Raw genomic sequence first — 14,830 nt, 5'->3', positions numbered from 1 at the left:
AGTGAGAAGGACGTGTGTATAAAAGAGGAAAATGTTTCAGACAGGTTTAGGAAATTAGCAGCTCAGTAAAGGAGCTAAGGAACAGGGGGCAGTCAGAAATATGCGTACCTGTGAGACAAGAAAGTTTCTCAAAGACAAGAAGATCTGCAGTTGTTGGAAATCCAAGCAACACACACAAAATGTTGGCGGAACTCAGCAGGCCAGGCAGCAACTATAGAAAAGAGTAAATAGTTGACGCTTCAGGCCGAGCCACTTCATCAGGACCTGAAACATTGACTGTTTACTCTTTTCCATAGATGCTGCTTGGCCTGCTGAGTTTCTCCAGCATTTTGTGTGTGTATACCTGTGTTGGTCTGGGTACGTGGGTCTGGCAAAGTGTGTCTGTTTATGGTTAGAGTATGAGTAAGCATCTGTATGTGTTCCATTCATGCACTAGAGCCTCATCTCCAGTTGTATTAAGCCTCCTAACCACTGGATCTCTGAGCCAATATTTTTATTCTCTCAGGATAAAGTGGTAGCCTGTGTGCAATTTAGTGGGGCCAAGTCATTCTTCACCTCTGGGGGACAGGCTAAAATGAAGAAGACCTGGGAAAGAGAAAACTTCTTCATTGTGACCGTCTGTGCCTATGGTAATTTGAAACTGAAAGCTGGTATCCATAATACTGAACATAAAATCAGCCAGTTGTAAAAACTCACCTGGTTTACCAATGTCATTAAGGGATTCCTTACAGTATATCCCCTATATGTGCTTCCTGACATTTGGTCATGTACTTAACTCTAAATTGGTAATGGTTATCAAGTTGGTTAAAACAAAATTAGTAAAAATAAAAATACTGTACACAGATCATCCGGCATCATATGATCTGTTTAGTTGTCATTGCAGAGTTCTTCTCACAAACATCTGCGATTTTATCAAAATATTGGGAGAGCTGTCCCACCAACTAATCAAGGAATATCTTGCCATAGTCACACTTGCAGAATTATAACTTTCAGCTAACATTCAGCCTTTTCTATGAATACTTTTGTTGGATGAATCCAAAGTGGTGATGAGTCGGTTTACTGGAGTTAGATAGGTCACCTGTTCGAGTGCCGCAAAAATTAACTCTCTCTCAACATTGGCAAAACCAAAGAACTGATTGTTCTCTTCAGGAAGATGAAGGAGAGCAAGCATGCACCAATCTACATTAGAGGATTGGCAGTGGTGAGAGTCAGAAGGTTTAAATTCATGGGGTTAACATAAAGGATGACCTGTCCTGGGCATAAGGAAAGCATGGCAACATCTTTAGGAGATGGTAGGAGATTAACGAGGTTCAGCTTGTGACCAAACACTCTAACGAACATCTATAAATGTACTGTTGACAGTATCCTGACTGATTGCATCATGGGCTGATACAGCAATTTAAATGCACAAGAAGGTAAGAAACTGCACAGTGTAATGGGCTCTGCCTTGTATATCATGGGCACATACCTCCCCACCATTGGTAGAATCTACAGGAGGCATTGCCTCTAGAAGGCAACATCATCAAAGACGCCCACCATCTAAGCTATGCAATCATTATTCAGCTGCAATTAGGCAGGAGATACGGAAGCTTTAAGTCCCACACTACCAGATTCAAGAACAGCTACTTGGTTCTTAAACCAACTGGCAAAACCATAATCACTATAGTTTAACCTAGTCACACTGCAAAGTGATCACTTCCCTCACTTTGTACTAAAATGGACTCTTTGTGTTCTAATTGTATAATTTTGTATAAATGCTACTTACATGATGCTATGTGTCTGCGATACTGCTGCAGGTAAGATGTTCATTGCACCTGTGCACACATGTGACAATCATATGACAATAAACTCAATTTGACTTGACATTCCTTGATTTGACCTGTCCTAGCATGACAGACACACCAAAGGCAGCAGTTTTGTTTTTGACCTCCCAAAGCTAAATCCAGACCTCATTGAATCTAATGGCCTTGCTTCAATCTTGGGCAGGTTTGCTTCTTCAGCTGATGTATCAATACTCTGTCATTTGGAACACAACTGGGAACAAATATTTAGGACAAGGACTCAAAATTACTCTGGATGGGAAATATGATGTCCATCACCAAAGGGAGCATCACCATAGACTGCACGAGCAGAATCATCAAGACAGGCTATCAGAAGTGCCTTCAGCAGGTTCTGGGAAAATCAATATGGAAAAAGAACTTGTTTCACTTTTTTTTAATGGCCAATTTACCTGTTGTAAATGCAGCTGTGAAACTGTGCATGAGAATATATTGGTAAGATTGACAATCATGCAGTTCTTGTGGAAATGGAATTCCAATCTTCACAGTTAGGTCACTATTGTAGTCTGCTTTCACTGTATTAAATAGGACAGATTCAAAACACATCCGGCAACTCAAGCTAGCATCTATAAAATGGGTTATGAAAGTAGCTGAATAAGGTTGTCTCATTTCACCACATTATCATCATGACAGGGGAACAATTCTGGTTCAATTTCAGGAGCATTACCTACAACTGAGCTGCCAGTCTTTCGAAGCTACCACACAGATACACATATATTCTGGATAGCTAGTTAATTGAACAAGAAAGGATTGAAATTAAAGAGCAGTAGTCCCGTAACATCCAATCCTATATGAAGTGGACAATTAACCAGCAAGGAGATGAGAAGGTTCCAAGACCACCCCATCCTCAATGATGGTTGAATGCAGCAGGAGGAGCAAATGACAAATATTCAGCTATCAACTCAATGGATGATCCATGCCAGTCACCTCCTGTGATCCAACTTGCCTTCCCCATGGATTACTCCATGTCATATCAATAAACAACTGAAGTCACTGGATTTTCTCTAGCCAATTTCCATCGTTACAATACTGACATCTAACTGACAAAATGGAAAACTATCTGAAAAAAACTTAGACAAATGTCATCGGTCAATTATTCTAAGCTTAGCCATCAGTATTGTGATGGAGAGTGCTATAATGTGGCACTTAGCAATAACCTGCTGACTAAAGCTCTTGTTTCTGCTAGAAATCTTGATTCTTGCCCTCATTACAGCCTTAGTACAAAGGTGGGAAAAAATTATATATGCTTAGTTGATTCCTAATGTCTGAACATTCATTGCATAAAGTGCAAGCTTACATATGTGAGACATGAAGAACTTGAAGTGTGCATTTTTATTCAAGGCCCCTTCACAGACTGCTGTCTGAAACATTTACAAAATATGTTGCAACTTAGAAAGAAGATAGTTATATTAAACAGTGCTTAAAAGGATGGTAACTTTAAAATAACACTCATTGTTCTCAGCCAACATTACTTTGCCTAATTGTTAATTTTTGAAATGATAACTAAAATTAAAATAAACAAATTTTACATACTTGGAGTAACTTTATTCATCACATGTTCATCGAAACACCAACACAGTCTGAAAATGTGCTGGGGGCAGTCCACAAGTGTCGTCATGCTTCAGCGCAAACATAGCATGCCCACAATTTACTGACTCGTAAGTCTTTGGAATGTGGGAAGAAATTGGAGCATCTGGAAGAAACCCACATGATTATGGGGAGATCATACAAACTCCTTACAGACAGTCATGGGAAATAACTGGCACTGTAAGGTGTTCATTTAGCTGTTGCACTACCATGCACCAGTTTTTGCACTCAGAATGATCTTTGCAGAACTGCTGGTTTGAGAACTCTTAAGATATGGGCAGGGAACATTGTTCATTACCTACCACTTTTTTTAAGAGTTCCTTATAATCTCCAGTCATTTTGTATTTAGATGCCACCTTATAGCTGACACTTTGTGGGACAAAGTGATTTGGTGTTAACCGTAATGAAGTATAGAGAAAAATATTACTTTATGTGCAATCCATATAGATCAGTTGATCACATTAGTGCATTGAGGTTGTATAAGGGGAAATCAGAGAAAGTTAGTGCAGGCAGACAAAAAGGTGCAGGGCCATAACAAGGTAGATTGTGTGGTCAAGAGTCCATGTTATTATAGGGACTATTCAGTAGTTTTATAACAATAGGATAGAAGCTGTCCTTGAGACAGGTGGTACATGTATTCAGGCCCAATGGAAGAGAGAGGAGAAGAAAGAGTATCTGGGGTGAGTGGGGTCTTTGATTATGCTGTCAGCTTTATTGAGGCTGCAAGAATGTAGAAAGCGTCCATGAAGAGGGGCTGGTTTTGTGATGTACTGAGCAGTGTCCACAACTCTCTGCAGTTTCTTACAGTCTTGGACCGAGCCATACCAAGCTATGATGCATCCAGACAGGATGGTATCTAACGTACATCAATAAAAATAATTTTGTAAAATTAGAAAGATATACCATTAAATCTATGCTGACTATTTAATCTGAGAATAACAAGGAAGGACATAAAATCAAAGACATTTCTCAAATGATTCTAACTGCTTGAGAGGCGCAAACAAGTGATGTTTCCAATGAATATTGGTGTGAGTTGATGTTATTAAGATGGAGATGAAATGATTGTGATGAGAGACCCAGGCAAGGGTGGTTAGGACCCAAATGCTGGAGTATCCGAGACAAGAATCAAGACACACCTTGAGACTGAAGCAAGGACAGGGTTCTAAACTAGACACTGGATAAGAATCCAAAGTAGAGCTGACAACTGAGCACCAAATCTATGCTCAGGTGCTCCTTAAATATTAAAATCCTAGTGCCAAGACGTGTCCCCCAATTAGTGGGGTAGGCCTGAATTTTTAAAGGGGCTGCACCAACTACCCATATTCCGGAGAGTCAGAGTGTCTAAACCCCAGGAGCTGGCATAGTTGAGTGCATGTTGTAACAGGACCCCTCCCCTATGACTGACACTTGATAGCCTGGCTGCTTGGTCAAGGATAAAAGCCAGATTCAAGATGTCTCTTTCAGGATCCCACCACCATTCCTCAGGTCCAAATCCGTTCCAGTTGACAAGGAACTGCCAAATAGTTTGTGAATTCAGAATTTTTTTATAGTGAAGACCTGTTCCCTATTGACAAACCTAGGTGGCAGTGGGGACGATGGTGGTGTGACCAAAAGACTGGTGCTTACAGGTTTTAATTTGGAAATACGGAAAGTGGGATAGATTTTGAGAGCCTTGGGGAGCTACAAGGTGTAAGCCACTGGGTTGACTTTCTTGAGAACTTTGAAGGATCCAATGAACTTGGGCACCAATTTCCTAAACTCCACCTGGAGAGGCAAATCCTGAGTAGACAGCTAGACCTGTTGCCCAGGCTGGAAAGCTGGTCCCTGTCATCTCACGTGGTTTGCCTTCATTTCAGCCTTCCAAGAAGAGGCCAACAAAATCTTCTTTGCCATTTTTCCTTGCAACATCAGACAAGATATTCAGCCACAGGTACCCCAACCTTGGCCTCTTGCTCAGGAAAGAGTGGCAGAGAATACCCAAATTGGCATTTGAACGGCAACATGTCAAGCGCAGAATGCTGTAAAGTGTTATGGGCGACATCTGCTCACATCACATGGTTGCACCACTCATCTAGTTTTTCTGAGGCCAGGTATCTCAGTGTTAGTTCAACATCCTGGTACACTTGCTCGGTCTGGCCATTGGACTGCAAATGGAACCCAAAGGAAAATCTCACTGTAGCCCTGATCAGTGTGTAGATTACCCTCCAAAGATGTGATGTGAATTGTGGACCCCGATCTGACACAATGTCCACTGTGGATCCTGAAGACTTGATGCAGGAAATCTCAGCCATCTCCGCCACTGAAGGTAGTTTGTCCAATGCAATGGATTTGCAGGCTTCTGAATAACAACCTACAATTTCCATGATTGACAGTCTTCCCCTTGGAAGGCGGAAGACCCGTGACAAAGCCCATGGAGGAGTGCACCTATGATCCGTCCGGAACAAGTAGAGAGTAAAGGAACTCTTGAGGTTGAGTGTGGGGCTCCTTGCTCCGGGAAAACATCTGGCACATTTTGCACATATTACCCGCATGTATTGTCAATCACTTAAGCCATTTCAGGCCACCAGTATCTTCTCTTGATGAACTCAAGGGTCCTGGCAACCCCTGGGTGAGGCTCATTCTAGGTGCATTGGAGTACCTTAGACCTGGCAGAACTTCGGACAAACAGGCGACACAGAAAAGCATTCTTGAGAATCTCCCCTTGCATCTGGGCCTTGTGAACAAGTGCATCGATTTCCCATTGAATGGGCTCTGTCACCTTAGCTTGGGGCAAAATGATGGTAGGCTGCTCCTCTCTTTTGGGTTCATCGAACTGACAAGACAAAGCATAAGTTTTTTGATATTGGACCCCGATTGCGAGGTCAGAAAAAAATTGAACTAGCTAGAGAAAAGAGACCACCTGGCATGCCTGGAATTCAGCCTTTTGGCCTCCTGAGAATCAGACAGGCTTTTATAGTCGGTCCATACAGTAAAAGGGTTCTTGTCCTCCTTAAACCAGTGATGCCATTCCTCCAAAGCCAACCTGACTGCAAGTAGCTCCCTCTTTCCGATGTTGTATTTCACTTCTGCCAGGGATAGCCACCTAGAGAAGAACACACATAGGTGCAGTTTATTGTCTGGAGGTGTCCATCAAGACAACACTGCACCCACTCCATTGTCTGAGTCATCCATCTCCACAATAAAGTGAAGGTCTGGGTTAGGTGAAACCAAAATGGGAGCTGTCGTGAACCACTGTTTCAGCTGTACAAAAGCAGCCTCCACTTCGGTAGTGCAAACAAAAGGGCCTGTGGATCTCTTAGTGCTCGTAGGCAGAGCTGGCACTGAGCTGAATTTCCTGATGAACTTTCTGTAAAAGTTGGCAAATCCCAGGAATCGATGGACTTGTTTCAAATTGAATGGTGGTGGCCAATCTCCGGTGGCCAGTGTCTTAGTAGGGTTCATCTTGAGACTGCTATTAGATGTGACAAAACCTGAAAATGAAATGGTGGTTACATGAAATTCAGATTTCTCCAACTTGACGTAAAGTACGTGATCTAGAAACCTCCTTAAGATATCTCTGATGTGAATGATGTGCTGTTCTGTGGACTTCGTGAAAACTAAGATGTCTTCCAATTACACAAAGGCATACTTATGAAAAGAATCCATCATTTATAAAGGCTTGGAAAACTGCTGGCATGATCACAAGGCCACAGCGCATGACCAAGTACTCATAGTGCCCTGCTGGTGTGTTCAACGCAGTCTTCCATTTGTCACCCTACTTTATGTGGGCCAGATTATACCCATTCCACAAGTCTAGCTTCGAGAATACTCTTGCCCATTGGAGAATCTCGAAGACAGTGTTTCTGAGTGGAAGGAGGCAACACTTCTTGGTTGTTATATGATTCACCCCTCTATAATCAATGCATAGCCGCAGGCTCCTGTCCTTCTCTATGAAGAAGAAGCCTGCATAGGCTGGTGAGGTGGAGGGCCGAATAAATCCCACGGCAAGAGCTTCCTTTACATACTGCTCTATAGAATTTCTCTCTGGGCTTGAGAGCGTGTATAACCAACCCTGTAGAGGACAAGTACTAGGCAGTGGATATTTTGCACAGTTGTAGGGTAGGTGTAATGAAAGGGCCTCTCCCTTGCTGAAGACTTCTTCCAAATCCTTGTAGACAGAAGGAATTTCAACCAGCTTGGGTATTGTAACTACTCCCAAACATCCGTCCGAGGATGATTCAAGAGGTTCCTTGAGTAGTGGAGGTGATTTGGCAGACCTCAGAGTTTCTTCAATAGGTTCACGTGAGTCTTTTGTTGCAATAGAGACCTAATGAGAGTCCAAATCCTCATTTAATGATGGCGAGATGCTACCAATGGTCTTTGTGCTCCTGGGACCAGGCTCCAAGGGTCTATGTAAAGACCTTTTATCTTAAATGGGACCTGGCAACTGATTTCTTTGGCCTTAGCTTCTAGGGGTCCAGACTGAATGGCCACCTCCTTGGTGGGCTTCTTCAAGTCAAGTCAAGTCAACTTTTTTTGTCATTTCGACCATAACTACTGGTACAGTGCATAGAAAAAATGAGACAACGTTTTTCAGGACCATGGTGTTATATGACACAGTACAAAAAACTAGACTGAACTACGTAAAAAAACAACACAGAGAAAGCTACACTAGACCATAGACTTACACTGGACGGTATAAAGTGCACAAAAACAGTGCAGGCATTACAATAAACAGGATAGTAGGGCAAGGTGTCAGTCCAGGCTTCAGGTATTGAGGAGTCTGATAGCTTGGGGGAAGAAACTGTTACATAGTCTAGTCACGAGAGCCCGAATGCTTTGGAGCCTTTTCCCAGATGGCAGGAGGGAGAAGAGAATGTATGAGGGGTACATGGGGTCCTTCATAATGCTGTTTCCTTTGCGGATGCAGTGTGTAGTGTAAATGTCCATGATGGCAGGAAGAGAGACCCCGATGATCTTCTCAGCTGACCTCACTATCCACTGCAGGGTCTTGTGATCCAAGACGGTGCAATTTCCGAACCAGGCAGTGATGCAGCTGCTCAGAATGCTCTCAATACAACCCCTGTAGAATGTGATGAGGATTGGGTGTGGGAGATGGACTTCCCTCAGCCTTTGCAGAAAGTAGAGACGCTGCTGGGCTTTCTTTGCTATGGAGCTGGTGTTGAGGGACCAGGTGAGATTCTCCGTCAGGTGAAAACCAAGAAATTTGGTGCTCTTTACGATCTCTACCGAGGAGCTGTCAATGTTCAGCAGGGAGTGGTTGCTCCATGCCCTCTCTGTTCTTGGCTTCAGATCAAAGTTCAAAGTAAAGGTTATTATCAGACATCCCTAAGATTCTTTTTTCTGTGGGCACACTCAGAAAATCTATAGAACAGTAACTGTAAACAGAATCAATGAACAATAAACTGTCCAAATGCAAAAATAAATATTAAGCAATAAATAATGAGAGCATGAAATAACAAGTTCTTAGAGTAAGATCGCTGTTTGTGGCAACACCAGAGATAGAATGACATGCTCCTGAGCTAGAGACCCTCTCCCTCCAGTTCCAGCACATCCCCGACTGGACAGGGACTCACACAATCTTGTTGACCAGAGCTGGCTTGTCTGGCTTTGGGGGCAGGATTGGGTCTCCTGAAAGCTTTGCCAAGGGTGTCTGAGGATCAGGGGTATGTGAGGAGAATTGATGACATGGAAATAGATGTCCTCCACATGTACCCCAGTCCACATTCACAAAACTGATGTATGCTGCAGCATCTGCTCAGACCGAAGATGACAACCATCCAGCACAGTTGCAGTCACATGCTGGCTCAACTCCTGCAGAGGGACATTGAGTTGATGGGCTATCCCAAGTTCAGGAAATTTCTGGCTTCCCCAGAGTCCACAAGGGCATTCATCTCCTGTCGGTTCTTTCCTCAGGAGATCTCCTCCTACAGCACAACTCCAGAATCAGGAGGGTTGGGAGTTACAGCCACAGTCCACTTGACGGCTGCAGATTCATGCTCCCTCATAGTAACAGTAGCAACCTTGACTCCAACGGTCGGATCTCTCATCGGCAGAGAGTCCTGTGCAGTCGATTGCATTGGCTCAATAGGATGGCGGAGAGTCTTGTGCAGTTGATTGCATTGGCTCAATAGGATGGCAGAGAGTCTTGTGCAGTCGATTGCATTGGCTCGATAGGATTTTGTGCTGGAAACAGGCTGATCATTGTCTGAGGTTGGGAAGTGGAAGTGCGATGTATTGAGGCCGGGTTTGAGCTAGCCCCCTTCGACCTCTTGAGACAGTCCTACTTTGGCTCCGCCAGGTGATTATCAAAGCAGATGGACTTTTAAGACTTCTCCCAGCTCTCCCAGGGCAAGGACATCCTTTAGTTCACCTTGGAGTGTGTGGCAGTACGGAGTGGCCAAGGCTTCCCTGTTCCAGCCACGCTCCTCGGCCAAAGTCTGTAACTCAACAGCAAAGTCAGCTACTGACTGACAACCTTGATGCACCTTCATTGAATGGTCCAAGGCGCTGTTTGCTCTGGCGGGATGATGGAACAGCTTCTTCATGCCATTCCTGAATTCCTCCAAATCCAAGCAAATCTCCGTCCTCTGTTGCTAATGCTTGGTGGCCCAGGCTAGGGCTCTTACAGTCAGGAGAGATCATGAAGCCCACCTTTCCATGCTCTGTAGGGAACCAGAATGGCTGGAGTTCAAACACCAATGACACTGAGTGAGGAAGCCATGGCAAGAGCCTAGGTCAGTGCCGAATCTCTCCAGGTTTGGAAGATGGACTGACTCTGCAGTGACCTACAACATCACCCAAGTGACTCTGGCTCCCTCCTTGCATAGTTGGTGCATGGCGACCTGGAGGTTGTGTGTCTCCAGGCTCTGTTGAGAAATATTCTTGTTGTGGATGGCCATAGCTGACACAAGCCTCTAATGTCATGTGGGGCCCATGTTAGGCTTAATTGTACTGTGACCCAAGGACCCAAGCATTGGCGTATCCAAGACTAGAATTGAGACACGATATGAGACTGAAACGAGGACAAGGTTCTAAACTAGACACTAGGTGAGAATCCAAAGTAGAGCTGATGATTGAGGACCAAACTTTAGTTCAGGTGCTCTTTAATTATTAAAATACTGGTGCCAAAACATGTCTGCCAATTAATGGCTGCCAGCTATCCATATTCTGGACAGTCAGAGTGTCTAAACCCCGGAAGCTAGCACAGTCAGATGTGTATCGTTAACAGTGATACTCCACTGTAAAAGTGGCTTTTAGTCAACACTCAGTCTCTTTATGTGCTGCTTCTTTTAACCTCATGCTGTATCTCAAATTTGCTACGGTTAATCCTGAGCATCTCAGAATCACTGTGTCAACGTAACCACGTATTCACTCAATGTCCAGAATTCATTGTTTTATTTTAACCGGTTCTAATCATCCTGTTTATTAGTGACAAATATCTGATCTCAATGAATTCTTGACCTTTAATAAAGTCCTTTGCAGAGTTCTACACCAACAACACCCTGAGATGGAGGATTGAAGTACCATGTAACTGAAAGTTCAGGATCATTCTTGGGCACCAGATGGAAGTGTCCTGGAAAGCAGTTGCCCCAAATGTATTGCACTAAAATGTTAACGATTAACAAGTGAATCACTGTTTCATCCGGAATCAGAGTTTGGTTCCTTATTTAGTGGGTAGGGATGAGATAAAAGTGCAGGGGTTGCGTTTGTTGCACTTGTTTGGGATGGTGCTCTGAGGAGGTTTGGGAGTTGGTGGAAAAGGAAGAGTAAGCCAGGAGGTGGTGATGGGAAAAGTCTATCTGGAATGCTGTAAGTGCGAGGAAGGGAATTTGTGTTTGATGGCAGCAAAGGTTGAAGGGGGCAGATATTATAGAAGATTGAATGTGGAGCTTGGTAAGATGAAAGTGGGGACAAGTAGAACTTACTAACAGCAGCATAGAGAAAACGTTAATAAGGAAAAGTAAAACATCTCAAAACACTGGTGGAAAAGGTGCTTTATCAAAGCAGATATGACAGAGCTGGAGATTGGGGGAGTCTAATGTTTGAAAGACGGTGGAGGGCATCACTGAAACAAAGGATGATATAGTGTGGTGGATTAGACTAAGTGGCCTATTCTGAAGATATGTTCCTTTTGCTGTACTTCAATGCTGAGATCCTGTTGAAGGGCAGAACAGGCGTGTGTCTTACCTCTGTTATACTTCTTATATTTGTACATGGTGCTATTGCCATTGCCTGGGAGTGGAACAAATTTACCTCTTCCTTCTACAAAGACACTTTTAGGGGAAGTCGAATGTCTTATTATATCACTGTGTGATGTCTAAGGTAGTGTTCACAGCATTAAAACCTTGTTTACTTTTGCTGAATCAAACGTGTCTACTTAAGCACTTCAACAATTTTATATAGTGAGTATCTGAGCTATAGAGACCACCATATTGCCAGATTTGGTCTGTGCTGTGGACAAAGTCCTTATATATCCAGTAACTTCTAATGAAAATGGATTGTGTACTAAAAAGGTTTTGCCCTTTCTATACTCCTCCCCTACAATGAAATTCCAAAAGTTTACACAAAGTAGTGTGCACTTTGAGGTGGAGGTGGATACGATAGGGTGTTTTAAGAGACTTTTGGATAGGTACATGGAGCTTAGAAAAATAGAGGGCTATAGCTTAGCCTAGTAATTTCTAAGGTAGGGACATGTTCGGCACAACTTTGTGGGCCGAAGGGCCTGTATTGTGTTGTAGGTTTTCTATGCTTCTATGTTTCTAAAGCTAAATTCAGGAAAGATCCCAGCAGACTGGAGAATTGCACTCAACACCACTGTTAAAAAAAGGACAAAGGAAGTATAAAACTAAGGGTTAGTTAGTCTAACATGTGTGACTGGGACAATTCAATTCAATACTGCAGAAGTAATATCATGATTTGTGTGTAAGGCCAGCATTTATTGCCCATCCCCAAGTTCTCTTAAAATGATGATAGTGAGCCATCATCAAAATCAAAGTCAACATCAAGTTTATTATCATATGCACAAATACAGGTAAACATAGATGCAATGAAAACCCTGTGTTAGTATGTGGTCAGTGGGAAAACTATCTCTCTTGTGTTTGTCAATCTCAATAGTGAAAATTCAGTGTCTCTGGATCCTGCCTCTTTGGAATTATCCAAACCTTCATGAACCTGGTTCTACTCCACTTTCCTTTCTTGGAATCTGTTTTTGTTAACCATTTATCTTATTAAGAGTGGGGAAAAATTCCTAGGTATTGTCATATGTTTATGTGTACAAGGTGGGGGTGGGGTGAACTGGGCAGTTGGATTGGGGTGGGGGGCTCTTGATTCAAATTGTGCCTGTGTGGAGGTGGAGGGTCTTGAGAGTCAGTGGGTTTTGGTAGAGATGCCCAGTGTTAATGGGAGCATTGCCCAAGATTAATAGGGTTGCTCTGGATTGGGGATGTGGTTAACATCTGGGGGTGCAGTTAGGACTGTTGATGTCAGGGTTAGGGGTTAGGATTAGGAACTGGCAGCAACATAAGTCCAAATGGTACAGGAGCAGAATTAGGCCATTCAATTTATTGAGTCTCCTCCACCACTTTGGAATGGCTGATTTATTTTCCCTGTCAACCCCATTCTCCTGCCTTGTCCCGTAACCTTTGACACTGTGATTAATCAAGAACCTATCAACCTCCACCCCTTAAATATATCCAGTTACATGACCTGCACAGCTGTCTGCGGCAACGAATTTCACAGATTCCCCATTCCCTGGCTAAAGAAATGTATTGTATCTCTGTTCTAAATGGATATCCTGTAGCAATGTACTACATACAGAGCTAGAGACAACGACACGCAGTCGGTAAGTTGTCTTGAGACTAGTTTATTTAAAATACGCGGTGCTGGCATTTAATCCCTAGCGCCCGCCCTCTCCAGGCGGACATGACATCAGAGGTGCATTACCAAAGTCTCTCCCTGCGCGCTGGCTATTTGTGAGCTGGTTCGCCTGCGCAGGAAGTGGGTCACCACATAACCACCCCCCAGAACCGGAGAAACACCCCCCTCCAATGTCCACAGACTGGATCAGCCTCTGTTTGGGAGGTCTGCCTCTGCGCCACGGTGCCTGAACCTCGACTGTCTACACCAAGTCCACATGGGCTGGTTTGAGTCAGTTCACCGTGAAAACCTCCTCTCTCCCCCCAATGTCCAGAACGTACGTGGACCCATTGTTGTTGATCACCTTGAACGGCCCCTCATATGGCTGCTGTAGCGGTGCCCAGTGTCCGTCCCTTTGTACAAATACAAACTTACAGTTCTGCAGGTCTTTGGGTACATGGGTTGGGGTCCGTCCGTTCCGTGAAGTTGGTACAGGGGCCAGGTTGCCAAGCCTGTCTGTCCAGGACTGCTGCAGGTTCTTCCTCTTGCCCCCTTGGGGCTGGTATGAACTCTCCTGGGACGGCCAGGGGTGCACCATATAGTAACTTGGCTGTCGAGGCATGCAGATCCTCTTTGGGTACTGTGCGAATTTCAAGCAGGACCCAGGGAAGCACGTCCACCCAGTTAGGTCCTCTCAGGCGGGCAATGAGAGCCGACTTCAAGTGACGGTGGAAGCGTTCCACTAGTCCGTTCGACTGTGGGTGGTAGGCAGTAGTGTGGTGCAGCTGCGTTCCCAACAGGCTGGCCACAGCCGACCACAGGCTGGAGGTGAACTGGGCGCCTCTGTCGGAGGTAATGTGGGCCGGTACCCCGAAGCGTGCTACCCAGGTTGAAATCAGCGCTCGGGCGCAGGAATCGGTAGATGTGTCGGTGAGCGGGAGCGCCTCTGGCCACCTCGTGAACCGGTCTACCATAGTTAGGAGGTACTGTGCTCCTTGGGACACTGGTAGGGGGCCCACGATATCCACATGAGTGTGGTCGAACCTCCGGTGGGTGGGTTCGAACTGCTGCGGCGGGGCTTTAGTGTGCCGCTGCACCTTGGCTGTTTGGCACTGCACACACGTTCTGGCCCATTCACTGACCTGCTTGCGAAGTCCGTGCCATGCGAACCTGCTGGAGACCAGCCGGACGGTTGTCCTGATAGATAGGTGCGCCAAACCGTGCATGGTCGAAATCTCACCGCCTCCAGGCTGCCGGGATGATGGGGTGAGGTTGGCAGGTAGCCATGTCACACAGGAGGGTCCTCTCACCTGGGCCTACGAGGAAGTCCTGCAGCTGCAAACCCGAGACTGCAGTCCTATAGCTGGGCATCTCGTCATCTGCCTGCTGCGCCTCCGCCAGTGCTGCATAGTCCACCCCCAGGGACAGGGCCTGGACAGCTGGTCTGGAGTGTGTGTCCGCCATGACCTTGTCCTTCCCTGAGACATGCTGGATGTCCGCCGTGTACTTGGAGATGTAGGACAGATGTCACTGCTGGCGAGCCGACC

This window comes from Hypanus sabinus, chromosome 9 (genome assembly GCF_030144855.1).
Source record: "Hypanus sabinus isolate sHypSab1 chromosome 9, sHypSab1.hap1, whole genome shotgun sequence".
NCBI lineage: Eukaryota > Metazoa > Chordata > Chondrichthyes > Myliobatiformes > Dasyatidae > Hypanus > Hypanus sabinus.
Note: the sequence above shows the minus strand (reverse complement) of the source record.